At 43.3% G+C, this 14421-nt stretch overlaps 1 long non-coding RNA gene and 1 pseudogene across 2 annotated transcripts in view; one reads left to right on the top strand and one right to left on the bottom strand.

Moving 5' to 3' along the window:
* The first annotated feature begins 1172 nt into the window (after window positions 1-1172).
* On the top strand, window positions 1173-1688 carry LOC140912065 (small ribosomal subunit protein uS19 pseudogene; annotated as a pseudogene).
* Window positions 1689-2120: 432 nt separating this feature from the next.
* LOC140911487 (uncharacterized) overlaps window positions 2121-14421 on the bottom strand; it is a 39195-nt gene continuing 26894 nt past the window's right edge. For both annotated transcript variants that reach the window (XR_012158989.1, XR_012158988.1), the window contains exon 4: window positions 2121-2307. This is a non-coding gene — a long non-coding RNA (uncharacterized LOC140911487). The remainder of the gene's footprint in view (window positions 2308-14421) is intronic.

Below are 14421 nucleotides of genomic sequence, written 5' to 3'. Positions count from 1 at the left end.
TTGAATTTGTAAAGAAGCATCTAGCAGTCACAATCACAGGCATTATAAGTAATAATAAGATGATAATTTTACTGAGACATAATACTGCCTAGTTATTTTATTGCTGGTCATATCTCATCAAACAATTCTTTAATTTTAACAGGTAGGCCATAAATGTTTTCACTTCAGGAAAGATATGGAAATAAGCCATCAGAGAGCAGGAATAATTTCCCAGGATAATCATTCAAAATTCCACAAGTAAAAATGCCTCCTGAGATATTAGCTAAACAGTCACCATTCAAGAACTCTCTAATCTCTGGAGGCCTCAGCTGGTAAGAGAAAGAAAGGTGAATGCTGCATTCTGATTCCTTGGCAGAGAAAAGAATCGTAGAAAACACAATATGTAACACAGACAAATAAATTGACTCCGTTTGGGATCGATATTTTGCCAACTACACTAGTCCAGATCCTCAGCTGGTGTAAAACAACATAGCTATACTATATTACACCACAGTTTTTAGGAGAGGAAGAGAAGAATGTGTCCTCAATAGAATCTGCAGGAGGAATTTTATATGACCAAAAAGTACTCACAAAAGTTGGAATTGGCCAAAGTCAGACCTTCACAACAGAATCTTTCACTGTCACTTGACCATGAGTGACAAATGCCTCAATTTTACATGTCATCTAAAGGACAGCACAGCACTCTTTCCTCTGAAAGGGAAACTGACAGACATGGAGCTGATATGCAATAATATTACGAATACTGCTATGCAATTTTATGAATACTGTATGTGACCTGGAAAGTGAGGCGAAGTTATTGCATATTGGGCAAAGTGGAATACTTATTAGATACCTGCAATCTCAAAAATCAATGGGATCTATGTATGAAGGTGGCACAATGGCTGCCCGAGTAACAACACCAAGCATACACTCAAAAGACAATGGGGCAAACTGTTACCCTAATAGCAACATGCTTGGAACAGGGAAGGAGGAACACAAGTTGCAGGAGGGAAGAGTTTGAAGGAATTAACAGGAAATCAATGTGTTTGCACACACAGCTTGAATGCTAGCTGTAGTTACAGCATCACTGTAAATAAGTTTAGAAACATGGAGTACCAGCACCTGTAGTCAGTCTAGTGAGAGACACATCAAGGAAGAGTGTGATTAACAGGAAAACAAACAGCCAAAGAGACGCAGCCAAGATGGCGGAAGGTGAACAGAAGAAGAAACGGACCTTTAGGAAATTCACCTATAGAGGTGTTGATCTGGATCAGCTCCTCGATATGTCCTACAAGCAGCTGATACAGCTGTACAGTGTTCGCCAGCGCAGGCATCTGAACCGCAGCCTGTGTCGTAAGCAGCATTTCTTCCTGAAGCACCTTTGCAAGGCCAAGAAGGAGGCTCCTCCCATGGAGAAGCCAGAGGTAGTCAAAACTCACCTGTGCGACATGATCATCCTCCCCGAGATGGTGGGCAGCATGGTTGGCGTATACAACGGCAAAACCTTCAACCAGGTGGAAATCAAGCCCGAGATGATTGGCCACTACCTGGGTGAGTTTTCCATCACTTACAAGCCAGTGAAACACAGCAGACCTGGTATCGGTGCCACCCACACATCAAGGTTCATTCCTCTGAAATAAATGATGCTTCGGGAAAATGTTTTCTATATGTAAATAAAGAAAATGCTCCTGCCCGAAAAAAAAAAAAAACATCCTAAGGCAGATAAAACAGGCAGCATGGAGAGACTCGGACCATTAGGAATGTTGGATTTTCAGACAAAGTTGCACAAGCGTAGAAACAAGAACTGAGCCTACACAGAGATGACCAAGAGGGATAAAGATAAGAAAATGAAAGTAAAGCTTTTATTTATTATCTCATTGTGGGAAATGGAAAAAAAGCTAGTTAGACACCATTGCAAGGAATATTGTCTGAAACACTGGAACAGGTGATAAAAGCATTCAGGATTTGACCAGGAGAGAAATCACCCTCCCTTTCCCCCATCAAAACCAAGATGACAGGTTTCAGAGTAGCAGCCGTGTTAGTCTGTATCCGTAAAAAGAAAAGGAGTACTTGTGGCACCTTAGAGACTAACCAATTTATTTGAGCATAAGCTTTCGTGAGCTACAGCTCACTTCATCGGATGCATTCAGTGGAAAATATAGTGGGGAGATTTTATATACATAGAGAACATGAAACAATGGGTCTTACCATACAGACTGTAACAAGAGTGATCAGGTAAGGTGAGCTATTACCAGTAGGACAGTGGTGGAGGAAGGAACCTTTTGTAGTGATAATCAAGGTGGGCCATTTCCAGCAGTTGACAAGAATCTGTGAGGAACAATAGGGGGGGAATAAACAAGGAGAAATAGTTATACTTTATGTAATGACCCATCCACTCCCAGTCTTTATTTAAGCCTAAGTTAATTGTATCCAGTTTGCAAATTAATTCCAATTCAGCAGTCTCTCCTTGGAGTCTGTTTTTGAAGTTTTTTTGTTGAAGAATTGCCACTTTTAGGTCTGTAATCGAGTGACCAAAGAGATTGAAGTGTTCTCCAACTGGTTTTTGAATGTTATAATTTTTGACATCTGATTTGTGTCCATTTATTCTTTTATGTAGAGACTGTCCAGTTTGACCAATGTACATGGCAGGGGGGCATTGCTGGTACATGATGGCATATATCACATTGGTAGATGCGCAGGTGAACGAGCCTCTGATAGTGTGGCTGATGTGATTAGCCCCTATGATGGTGTCCCCTGAATAGATATGTGGACACAGTTGCCAATGGGCTTTGTTGCAAGGATAGGTTCCTGGGTTAGCGGTTCTGTTGTGTGGTGTGTGGTTACTGGTGAGTATTTGTTTCAGGCTGGGGGGCTATCTGTAAGCAAGGGACTGGCCTGTCTCCCAAGATCTGTGAAAGCGATGGGTCGTCCTTCAGGATAGGTTGTAGATCTTTGATGATGCGTTGGAGAGGTTTTAGTTGGGGGCTGAAGGTGATAGCTAGTGGCGTTCTGTTATTTTCTTTGTTGGGCCTGTCCTGTAGAAGGTAACTTCTGGGTACTCTTCTGGCTCTGTCAATCTGTTTCTTCACTTCAGCATGTGGGTAGTGTAGTTGTAAGAACGCTTGAGAGATATCTTGTTGGTGTTTGTCTCTGTCTGAGGGGTAGGAGCAAATGCAGTTGTATTGTGGAGCTTGGCTGTAGACAATGGATCGTGTGGTGTGGTCTGGATGAAAGCTAGAGGCATGTAGGTAGGTATAGCGGTCAGTAGGTTTCTGGCATTGGGTGGTGTTTATGTGACCATCACTTATTAGCACTGTAGTGTCCAGGAAGTGGATCTCTTGTGTGGACTGGTCCAGGCTGAGATGGTGGTGGGATGGAAATTGTTGAAATCATGGTGGAATTCCTCAAGGGCTTCTTTTCCATGGGTCCAGATGATGAAGATGTCATCAATGTAGCGCAGACCTAAAAGTGGCAATTCTTCAACAAAGAAACTTCAAAAACAGACTCCAAGGAGAGACTGCTGAATTGGAATTAATTTGCAAACTAGATACGATTACTTAGACTTGAATGAAGACTGGCAGTGGATGTGTCATTAGAAAAAGTAAAACTATTTCCCCTTGTTTATTCCCCCCTCTCCCCCACTGTTCCTCAGATGTTCTTGTCAAATGCTGGAAATGGCTCACCTTGATTATCACTACAAATGGTCCCTGTCGTCGTCCCTCCCCCATGCTCTCCTGCTGGTAATAGCTCACCTTACCTGATCACTCTTGTTACAGTCTGTATGGTAAGACCCATTGTTTCATGTTCTCTGTGTATATAAAATCTCCCCACTTTATTTTCCACTGCATGCATCCGATGAAGTGAGGTGTAGCTCACGAAAGCTTATGCTCTAATAAATTTGTTAGTCTCTAAGGTGCCACAAGTCCTCCTTTTCTTTTTGCAAAACCAAGATGCAAACAAGGGAACAGCTACATTACATGGCTGAGTACTCTGAACTCCACATATAATTCTGGAGACATTAAAGATTCCCAAATTAAAGACAGGATCATCTGTGGAACATGTGATTCCAGCTTACGGGAGAGATTGTTGAAAGAAACAGATCTAATTCTAAAGAAATGTTTCCAAACAGCAAGGGCAGCTGAACTTCCCAGAGAAAAGATCTAAACAATGATAGCCTCTAGTTCAGAACACGTACACTGGCTCAAGCTAATGGAATGCAGGAAGTAGGACAGAGACAGACCGACCAAGCATGGAGGCATCATGGTCCCCAGTGTATAGATTTTGAAAAGTGATACAAAAAATAGAAATATGCTGAGCCTATGGGCAATAGTGTAAGGGTTGTGAGAAGCAGAAACACTATGTCCCAATGCCACAGTAACCCTAGGAAGAAAATTAATCAGTACAAGCAGCGACTGATGATATAGAGCCTTCCAATGAGCATTCCTATATCTTGCAACGTGACTTGAGCAAATCAAAAGCTCTCAACATACATGCACTGCAAAAGAAAGCTACCAGCCATTCTATTGCCATATCTGCTATTGGATTAACAACTAATTTGATTCCGGATGGATTGCAGAGCCAGCTACAACATAATCCCAACAATACTGATAAGCAGCAATATTAGATTGGAGAAATGTAACTAAGTGCTGGTGAGATGCAACAAAACCATTCTGGGGGCAATGAGGAAACACAACACTACAATATCCTCTACTTGAGAGAGGAGGGAGAACTGTCATCGTGGGTCCCGTCCAGCATTCTAACAATATAAGGGCATATTTTAAGGAGATTAACACCCAGGGGGCAAAATACAGTTACAAATAGACCCTCATGTGCAGCCTGCTAGACTACTAAAACGCAGAATTCTGAAGGAGCCACTGAACAAGGAGTTGGCAAGCCGGTAAACAAGAGGCATCATTACACCCATTGAAACTAGCACAGAGCGAACCAGCAGCCTCATTGTGATAAGAAAACCTTTAGGTAAACTGTGGACCTGCATTGATCCAACACCACTGGAACAGAGCATTGAAAAGAAATCACTAAATATTACCAATGACGGAGTACATACTACCTGATTTATCCAGGCCAAAAGTAGTAACTGTTTGTGATGTCAAGAATGGATTCTGGCATGTTAAGCTAGATGAGCCAGCCACCTGATAACTTTTGCCACATCTTTTGGAAAGTATCATTGGGTGAGAATGCCTCTGGGCATCAACCCAGTCCAAGAGGTGTTCCAGTGTAAACTGAAATAGGCACTAGAGGGCAGTGGTGCTGGAACAATTTTTATAGTTCGGGTGCTGAGAGCCATTGAACCAAATTGTAAACCCTGTATATGATGGAAACCACTTCAAGCCAGGAAGTGCAGCAGCATCCCCAGCACCTCTAGTTGCAGCACCTATGCTAGAGGGAATCCCAGACAGCCAGATCATAGAACTGGAAGGGACCTCAAGTGCAGTCCCCTGCACTCATGGCAGGACTAAGCATTATCTAGACCATCCCTGAGAGGTGTTTGTCTAACTTGCTCGTAGAAATCTCCACTCATGGAGATTCCACAATCTCCCTAGGTAATTTATTTCACTACTTAACTACCCTGATGGTTAGGAAGTTTTTCCTAATGTCCAACCTAAACCATCCTTGCTGCAATTTAAGCTCATTGCTTCTTGTCCTATCCTCAGAGGTTTTCTCCCTACTCCTTGAAACAACGTTTTATGTACTTGAAAACTGTTATGTCCCCTCTCGGTCTTCTATTCTCCAGACTAAACAATCCCAGTTTTTTCAATCTTCCCTGATAGGTCATGTTTTCTAGATGTTTAATCATTTTTGTTGCACTTCTCTGGACTTTCTCCAATTTGTCCACATCTTTCCTGCAATGTGGCACCTAGAGCTGGACACAATACTCTAGCTGAGGCCGAATCAGCATGGAGCAGAGCTGAAGGATTACTTCTCCTGTCTTGCTTACAACACTCCTGTTGATACATCCCAGAATAATGTTTGCTTTTTTTGCAACAGTGTTACACTTTTGGCTCGTATTTAGCTTGTGATCCACTATGACCATTAGCAATTATCTTCAAAAAGTCATGAAAGATGGGAGAGATTCCAGAGGATTGGAAAAGGGCAAATATAGTGCCAATCTATAAAGATATCAAGGAGGAGGTAATCCAGGGCCATGATAACAGGAGGTAATCTGTGGAAACGCCTAAACAAATGCCAGGAGCAGAACATTAAGCTGAATATGGACAAACTGAAGATGAGAACTGAGTCCCCAATATGGGACATCAATTGACCTCTCCACCAGATTCTAAGAAACACAGCCATTAAAGAAACGCCCACACCAAAGGATATGAAGGGATTTCACCAATGTATAGGGATAGCCAACTGTCCTTCCAAATTCTGCGCACACCTGTCCAAAGCTTGTGAACCCTTAACACACCACAGTGCTGTGTGGGAATGGTCAGAGACCCAAGAACAGGCATTTGAAAGAGTAAAGAGAATTACAAGCAAGGCACCAGTCTTTGGGTCCTACAGCCCTCCAGAGTCACTACAGCTACAGCATAATGCCCCAGAAGGAATCCTAGGAGCAGTACCGATGCAGTGCCCAGCAGCTCATAGCATTTGCTAATAGGGTCCTGACAGACATGGAAAGGGGATGTGCTCAGATCGAAAAGGAGCTACCGGCTGTGCTCTTTGACATAGAATGATTCCATCAGTTCGCCCTCGAGCTCACGGTGGACGTGCAGTATGATCACAAGCCAACAGAAAGCATCAAGGAGAAGCTACTGCTGAGCGCATCCAAGTGACTACATCACATGTTATTGAGACTCCAGGACTAAGATTTGAGGATAACATATTGCCTAGGAATGTCACTACTGGTGACAAATACACTGAGCAGAGCATACCTTCCAGATTACTCTCAAGGGCTCTGTGGAACTGGAATGTCTATCAACATGCTGTATCTTTGTATCTCCAGTGGGGGGCTCCAGGCAATCCAACAAAGCACTGAACAGGATGTGATGCTACAGACTGCAAGTTAACAATTTCCATGTGAGAGATGAGCTGTGTGTGCAAGAGCAGATTTTGTTTAAAAGAACTGGGAAGTAATCCCAGCAGATTTAAATTCTGACATTATGAGATGGAGACACACTCCACATGTAGGGATAGAGGCATGTATGAAATGAGCCAGGGAAGATATCAGTTGGCCAGGCATGAATGCACAGTTATGAGCGGCTACACTGAACAGTGCAAAGTGTGCAAAGACAATAGTGATTGATAACAGAAAGACTCTACAGCCTGATGACATCCCAACCCAATCCTGGGAAAAGGTCAGAACAGACCTCTTAATTTTGATGGCAGGAACTACATGGTCACAGAAGATTACCACTCCACTTTCTGGGAGATGGACTGTCTGGAGTGCGCTCAGGCAAGAACTATGATCAGGAAACCCGAGGCACATTTTGCAAGTTATGGAATACCTGACACACTATGCTCAAACAATGACACTGCACCAGAATTTAAATGTTCCAATGCCAAAAATGAGAATTTGAGAACAAAACATTTTCCCTTGAGTACCCAGAAAGCAATGAGAAGGTACAGTTAGTAAAGACAGCCAAGAGACTGCTGGCAAAGGCAAAATAGACAGGAAGGGATCCCTACCTGACAATGCTGGACCATTGGAACACACCCTCTCAGTGACTAGATGACTAGCCCAGGACAGGGACTGATGGGCCAGAGAACCAAGATTCTGCTACCCACAAGGGGTAGTCTGCTGCAGCCCAGAGGAAAAATAATAGACAGGACACAGAACCAGTTAATAGAATGCCAAGCTAGGCAGGCAACTCACTACAACAAAAAACCCAAGGACCTGAGGCCACTACACACACGTGATCAGGTCTGGGTCCAACAATCAAATAGCCACAAAAAGCAATGGCAAAAGCAAAAGCGACAGTGGGACACAGGTCATATGAGGCTACATATAAGCTACAGACACATGACTGGTTTGGGGACCAAATTGAAGACAACTCCAGAGTAGTAGCAGACAGCTGGCACCCAAACAAATGGGACCAAGGCCAGGACTTGGAGGACTTAGAAAGACCTTGTCCATCAGCTGGCCTGATGTAGGAGAGTTCAAAGAAATATAGTATCTGAGCAACAAAGAGGACCAACAGGATACCAATCAACAGAATGAAGGCAACAACAGGATAGAAGCAAGTCCCCCACCAACAGCGACAGCAGAAACAAGAAATGGAAGACAGGTTTGAAGACCTGATAGACTATCAGGTCGAACAGGCTACAATGGACAGGTTTGCAAAGGCCATATCTCTATCATGGGTGCCGTCTCCGTGGGTGCTCTGGGGATGGAGCACCCACCCCTGGCCCCGCAGATCAGTGCCTCCTTCTCCTCCCTCCCAGTGCCTCCTACCCACTGCAATCAGCTGTTTAGCGTGCAGGAGGCACTGGGGGAAGGAGGAGGAGTGGGGGCAGGAAGAAGTGGGGGAGGGGTAGAAAGGGGGCAGGGTGGGGTGGGAGCTTGACGAAAGGGATGGAGTGGGGGTGGCGCTGAGGCAGCAGTGGCAGGAAGAGGCAGGGTGGGGATTATTAAAAGGAAAGATGTAGCAATCTGCAAGGAACTTGGAGAGGGAAAAGTTGGGACTGGGAGCTGCGGGGGGCTGTGCCTGCAGATAGTCAATATCAGCACAATGTCTTGTGGCCCACAATCAGATTACCCTGATGGGCCGCAGGTTGCCCGTGGGCTGCAGGTTGCCCACCACTGCTCTAAATGCTAGTGTAGAATCACAATTCGTGTTTTTGAACACCTTTGCTGTACTACATGGCTAGGAGGATGCACTGCTAATTATATAAAGGTATAGTGTCCCCATCAGGTTCTTCCTAATGTTAAAAATTTCTAATGTTTCTAAATTCTGCTTCCCTCTGATCTGTATTAGTTACACTGTATTGCTTGTATGATGGAATACTCATTGAGTGGTCAAACCTAAACACCCTCCTCATTTTACATTAGAGCACTCAATGTCAGAGCTTTTTTTCTTGTTGTAGTGTCATTTACAAGATGTCAAGGGCAAGCAGCTGCATGCTGTGGATATGTACAGATATTTCTTCTCAGCTTTTGTTCTTTGACCCGTACTGCAGTGAGACTGAAGCTGCGGAGGGGCAGAAAAGAAACCCTCCCTATGCATTTCCTCTACCAAGCTGAATATTTCTGAACTAACTGCACTTCTGGGTTCATTGCTTTTGCAAGGATGCCAGCTTGACACTCCAAGCAAGCAAACAAGCAAACCCACACTATGTTTCAATTAGGTAAGACTTTGTATTATAGTATACATTTTTTTGTATCCCCTCTACAACCGCTACAGGGATCTGCAACTGATTCCCTTGGGAACTCCTGGGTAAAAACTTTCCATTCTGTAGAAAGGTTGTTTCTGAGCAGCCATCTCCAGAGCAAATCATGTCTGAGCTAGTAGATGGTAAACAAAAACTAAGTCCCACAGGGTCTAGAGTGACCTGAATAAGGTTCACATTAAAAGGTAGGGACTACAGTACAGTTGTTTCAGACTGTGTATGAACATGTGTGTATAATATCACCAATACCCTTAGCTAAGGCTAACGCTCAACAATTAATTCTTAAGAGCCTGGCAGCAGTCTAAGATCTACATAATGAAATGTTGTTTGTCATTCTTAGTAGGCTATTTTTGTGTGCGCTAGTAAACAAATTTCCCACTGTGTCATGCTATGCTCTTATCAGTCATTGCAAGGCCCTTCTTTATACCCTTTGCTCTAGTGTAAACAAAATGTTAATATAATCTTTATATAACTGCGGGGCACCCACCTCTCACAGGAGCCCCCTGGTTGAGTGGGTGTGCCTACACTCTTAGTCCACTGTGACCTCTGTCGGTAGTTTCTCAGGCAAGTTTTCAGTTACTTAGCCCTCCAGCCAAGACTCTCACACAATCTGTATGTGAAACAAAACAGACCCCTTCTGAGGTATATAGTCCAATAGGGCTTATCCCAGTACCCCTCCATTAATATCTCTGTAGCTCCCTGAGTCTTTAAATAGTCCCAGCCATGGTACAGGGCCATCCCCCCAGGGTTTCCTCCCTGGAGACACAGTCGTTGCCTGCTCTGGCCCTTCCTGGTCCCAGCTGGGCCACTAAACCCTCCAATCCCCTTCGGGGGGGTATCCAAGTCCTAAAGACTGACCCTCCGCCAGGTCTTCATCCCCTTTCCTGGGCTTATGTGCATTCCCCTTCTTTGGGACTTATGCCACTTCCCTAGGGGCTAGTGGGGTGGACCCAGTCCCGCCCACTACTGGTTCCAGCCAAGGAACCCTATGAATATCAGCTGCCCACTATGTCCCTTTAACTAAACTCTGTTTCTGTTCCCTGGGCCACTTCACTGTAGCCCAGCACCTTCTCGAACACTTCACCCTTACTATATGGCTGAAGTCTTTTACTCAGTCCCAGCAGTTAGCCAAGAGCTCTCTCTTGCTCCCCAGTTTGCTGCCAGTGACTGATCTGTCCATGGTCCTGTTGCTCCTTCAGCCAGCCAGGAAGGCAGTCCTCACTCCTTCAGCTCCAGACAGCAATTTCCCATAACAAACACACTTAGTGATCTGCTTTTACCCTTTCTACAGGGAAACGGGACAAACGGCCATTGCCATCAGTTTTAAAATGCAACATAGATTGGACCAATTTTTAAGAAAACCAACTTTCCCTTTGAATTCCCCAGGTAAACACCTCTCTTCATTTTATAACCTGATATCACCCACTGAGCTGTGGAATACATTTTGGATGTTTTCATTTTAGTTTTACAACATATTGGCCCACATCCTACTGTCTCTTATGCAAATCTTCAATAGAAGTCAACCCCTTTCCCCCTCCCCTTGAATAATATAGACTGGGGTGGCCAAACTGTGGTTTGAGAGCCACATGTGGCTCTTTTACCATTAAAGTGCAGCTCACGAGCCCTTCCACAGCCCCCCACCCACCCATTCTCTACCTACCTCTCACCTACCAGACTGGGAGTGGGCTGCTCTGGACCTCTGCCTTGCAGTGGGGTAGTGGCTTCTGTCCAGTGGGGAGGGGGATCTCAGCTCTCAAACTTCTGAAGATTGTCGTATGTGGCTTGGAGGGCCAGTAAGTTTGGCCACCCCTGATATAGACCGAGAATTGTAGGCTTTAAACCTCAGCCCTGGCAGAAACAGATGCCGTTCTGTTTGCCTTTAATTAGAGTTGCACCCACTTAAGCCAGGCATGAATTTAGTCGTCTTAGGTGTATATCTCAGTTAAAGGGCCCAATCCTGAAAGCTACTGAGCATATGAATCAGTGGCTGTTACAGGTGCTCATCATCTCTAAGACTTGAGTCAGTAAAGGCAAAATTTTCCAAAACACCGAAGTGACTTAAGAGCCTAAGCCCCACTTCTTAAAATGCAACTGATTTTTACTTACAACAGGCTTAATTGACACCTACAAGAAATTAGCCAATAATGGTATGATAGAGGATTTATTAGGGATCACTTAGAGTAGACAATATATAAACCTTATAATTTTGAGTATTTTACACCTCTTCCCTAGTCATTATACACTGCTCATTTTATTGGCGTGTAAACTCTGTGGGCAGGGACTATATTTTGTACATAGCTGGAAAACAGTGCATAATGGTTGCTACCAGGATATAAATAATAACATGCAGTTTTTTCCCTCTTAGCCATGGCCCACACCTTTAACAAATAAAAATGAAAAATAAATTAAATTTTTGTCATTCGTTTGTGACCAGCGAAAATGATACAATTCTGAATAATAATCTTATCAAACTGTATCCACTTCAGTCCACCTCTTGCAACACAGATGTGAAAGACAGAGAAAGGTTCAAACAGTAACAACATGGCGTTTCATGTAGGTTTTCATTTCTTGTTGTTTTTTCACTCTTGACCTTTGACTTAGAGCCACAGAACCTCAGGCTGTGTCCCTGTCACATGTCACTAGCAGATTACTAATGTTGAAATGTCATGTCTAAATCCTGGGGTCAAAGCAAATTGCGTACTAAAGTTGCACTGCATCTTTTAACTAAGGGACACTGCTGCATTTCACGGGTGCGATCCTTTCATCTGAAGTCAATAATTTGAAAGAATAGTTAACTCCTTAATTATGTTTTTAAATGTCTGTCGAGACAAGAACTTTTACCAGATGCCTTGAACAACCAAGCATCCCCTTAACAAACCCTAATACCAGTAGGCACATTTCTCTTCACTTCTTCCTGAAGTGAGTAGCAATAGTATCATCTCTGGCTTGTGAGGTCTCTTATGGGTAAGATTGCCCTCATAGGCAACTACCATTCACTCTTAGAGGCTGGAGGGGAGAGCCATTTCTTACACTAAGAGGAGATTATGTGAACTTGTTAATAATATTGTTCTGCATCTGATAAATCCCAACATATGAAACCCTGGTTTGCAAAGATGCTTTTCTCAGTCATACTAAAGACACAGTAGTAGAAACACACTGTACCTGAGGCAGGTACTGTGCATTCCATAGGAAGCCACCTTCCTTTGTTTTTACTGATACTCTTGTTTTAACTGAGCACACACAGCTGTTCCTGCCAGATCTTTACCCTTTATATGACTTTAGCCTTTTCCTTCTATTGCTTTCTTTTCCTTCTTGACATGGAACAGAGCTCAAAAAGTCAATCACACAAGTCTTATGGAAAATTAAAAAGCATTAAGCACTGCATCATACCTTAACATGGTTTCTCACTGTACAAATAAAAGGTTTATCACCAATCCAAGATTTTTTTTTAAATTTTTTTTTGTAGGTACTAACTACTGGAGGTACTTGCATAAAGCAATTTAACATTTAACAAGGAGAAAAAGGGTTTCCTGATATGAATAATAAAATCTTTGCCTTGCAGGGAAGACGCTTTGAAGTGGAATATGGGGCACATACAACGAGTGTCAGAGAGCAAGTAGTTCATGAAAATGCTTATAGTGTTACTAACCTAAATGCACTGAAACTGTAAAACAGGAACAAACTACCTGATACAGCAAAAAGTAGCTAAACTCATGTACATATTAAAAAAAGTGTGATTATTTCAGCAAACTGAATAATTTTAAAAGGCATTATTTGCAAAATTATGCACAAGTGAGAGCCCACATATGCCTCTGACAGGAGAACTTGGCCAATCTCATAGATTCATAGACTCCTAGATACTAAGGTCAGAAGGGACCATTATGATCATCTACTCTAACCTCCTGCACAATGCAGAATCTCACCCACCTACTCCTGCGATAAACCTCTCACCTATATCTCAGCTACTGAAGTCCTCAAATCATGGTTTAAAGACTTCAAGGTGCAGAGAATCTTCCAGCAAGTGACCCGTGCCTCATGCTACAGAGGAAGGCAAAAAAAACCCAGGGCCTCTTCCAATCTGCCCTGGAGGAAAATTCCTTCCCGACCCCAAATATGGTGATCAGCTGAACCCTGAGCATGTGGGCAAGATTCACCAGCCAGATACCCAAGAAAGAATTCTCTTTAGTAACTCAGATCCCACCCCATCTAACATCCCATCACAGGCCATTGGGCCTATTTACCATGAATAGTTAAAGATCAATTAATTGCCAAAATCATGTTATCCCATCATACCATCTCCTCCATAAACTTATCGAGTTTAATCTTGAAGCCAGATAGGTCTTTTGCCCCCATTGCTTCCCTTGGAAGGCTATTCCAAAACTTCACTCCTCTGATGGTTAGAAACCTTCATCTAATTTCAAGTCTAAACTTCCCGATGGCCAGTTTATATCCATTTGTTCTTGTGTCCACATTGGTACTGAGCTTAAATAATTCCTCTCCCTCTCTGGTATTTATCCCTCTGATATATTTAGAGAGCAATCATATCTCCCCTCAACCTTCTTTTGGTTAGGCTACAACAAGCCAAGCTTCTTGAGTCTCCTTTCATAAGCCAGGTTTTCCATTCCTCGGATCATAGATTCATAGATTCATAGATATTTAGGTCAGAAGGGACCATTATGATCATCTAGTCTGACCTCCTGCACAATGCAGGCCACAGAATTTCACCCACCACTCCTAAAAAAAACCTCACACCTATATCTGTGCTATTGAAGTCCTCAAATTGTAGTTTGAAGACCTCAAGGAGCAGAGAATCCTCCAGCAAGTGACCCGTGACCCATGCTACAGAGGAAGGCGAAAAACCTCCAGGGCCTTCCAATCTGCCCTGGAGGAAAATTCCTTCCCGACCCCAAATATGGCGATCAGCTAAACCCTGAGCATATGGGCAAGATTAATCAGCCAGATACTACAGAAAATTCTTTCCCGGGTAACTTGGATCTTACCCCATCTAAAAACCCATCACAGGCCATTGGGCCTATTTACCATGAATATTTAATTACCAAAACCATGTTATCCCATCATACCATCTCCTCCATA

This window comes from Lepidochelys kempii, chromosome 5 (assembly GCF_965140285.1).
Source record: "Lepidochelys kempii isolate rLepKem1 chromosome 5, rLepKem1.hap1, whole genome shotgun sequence".
NCBI lineage: Eukaryota > Metazoa > Chordata > Testudines > Cheloniidae > Lepidochelys > Lepidochelys kempii.
This window is presented reverse-complemented; position numbering and strand designations above follow the sequence as displayed.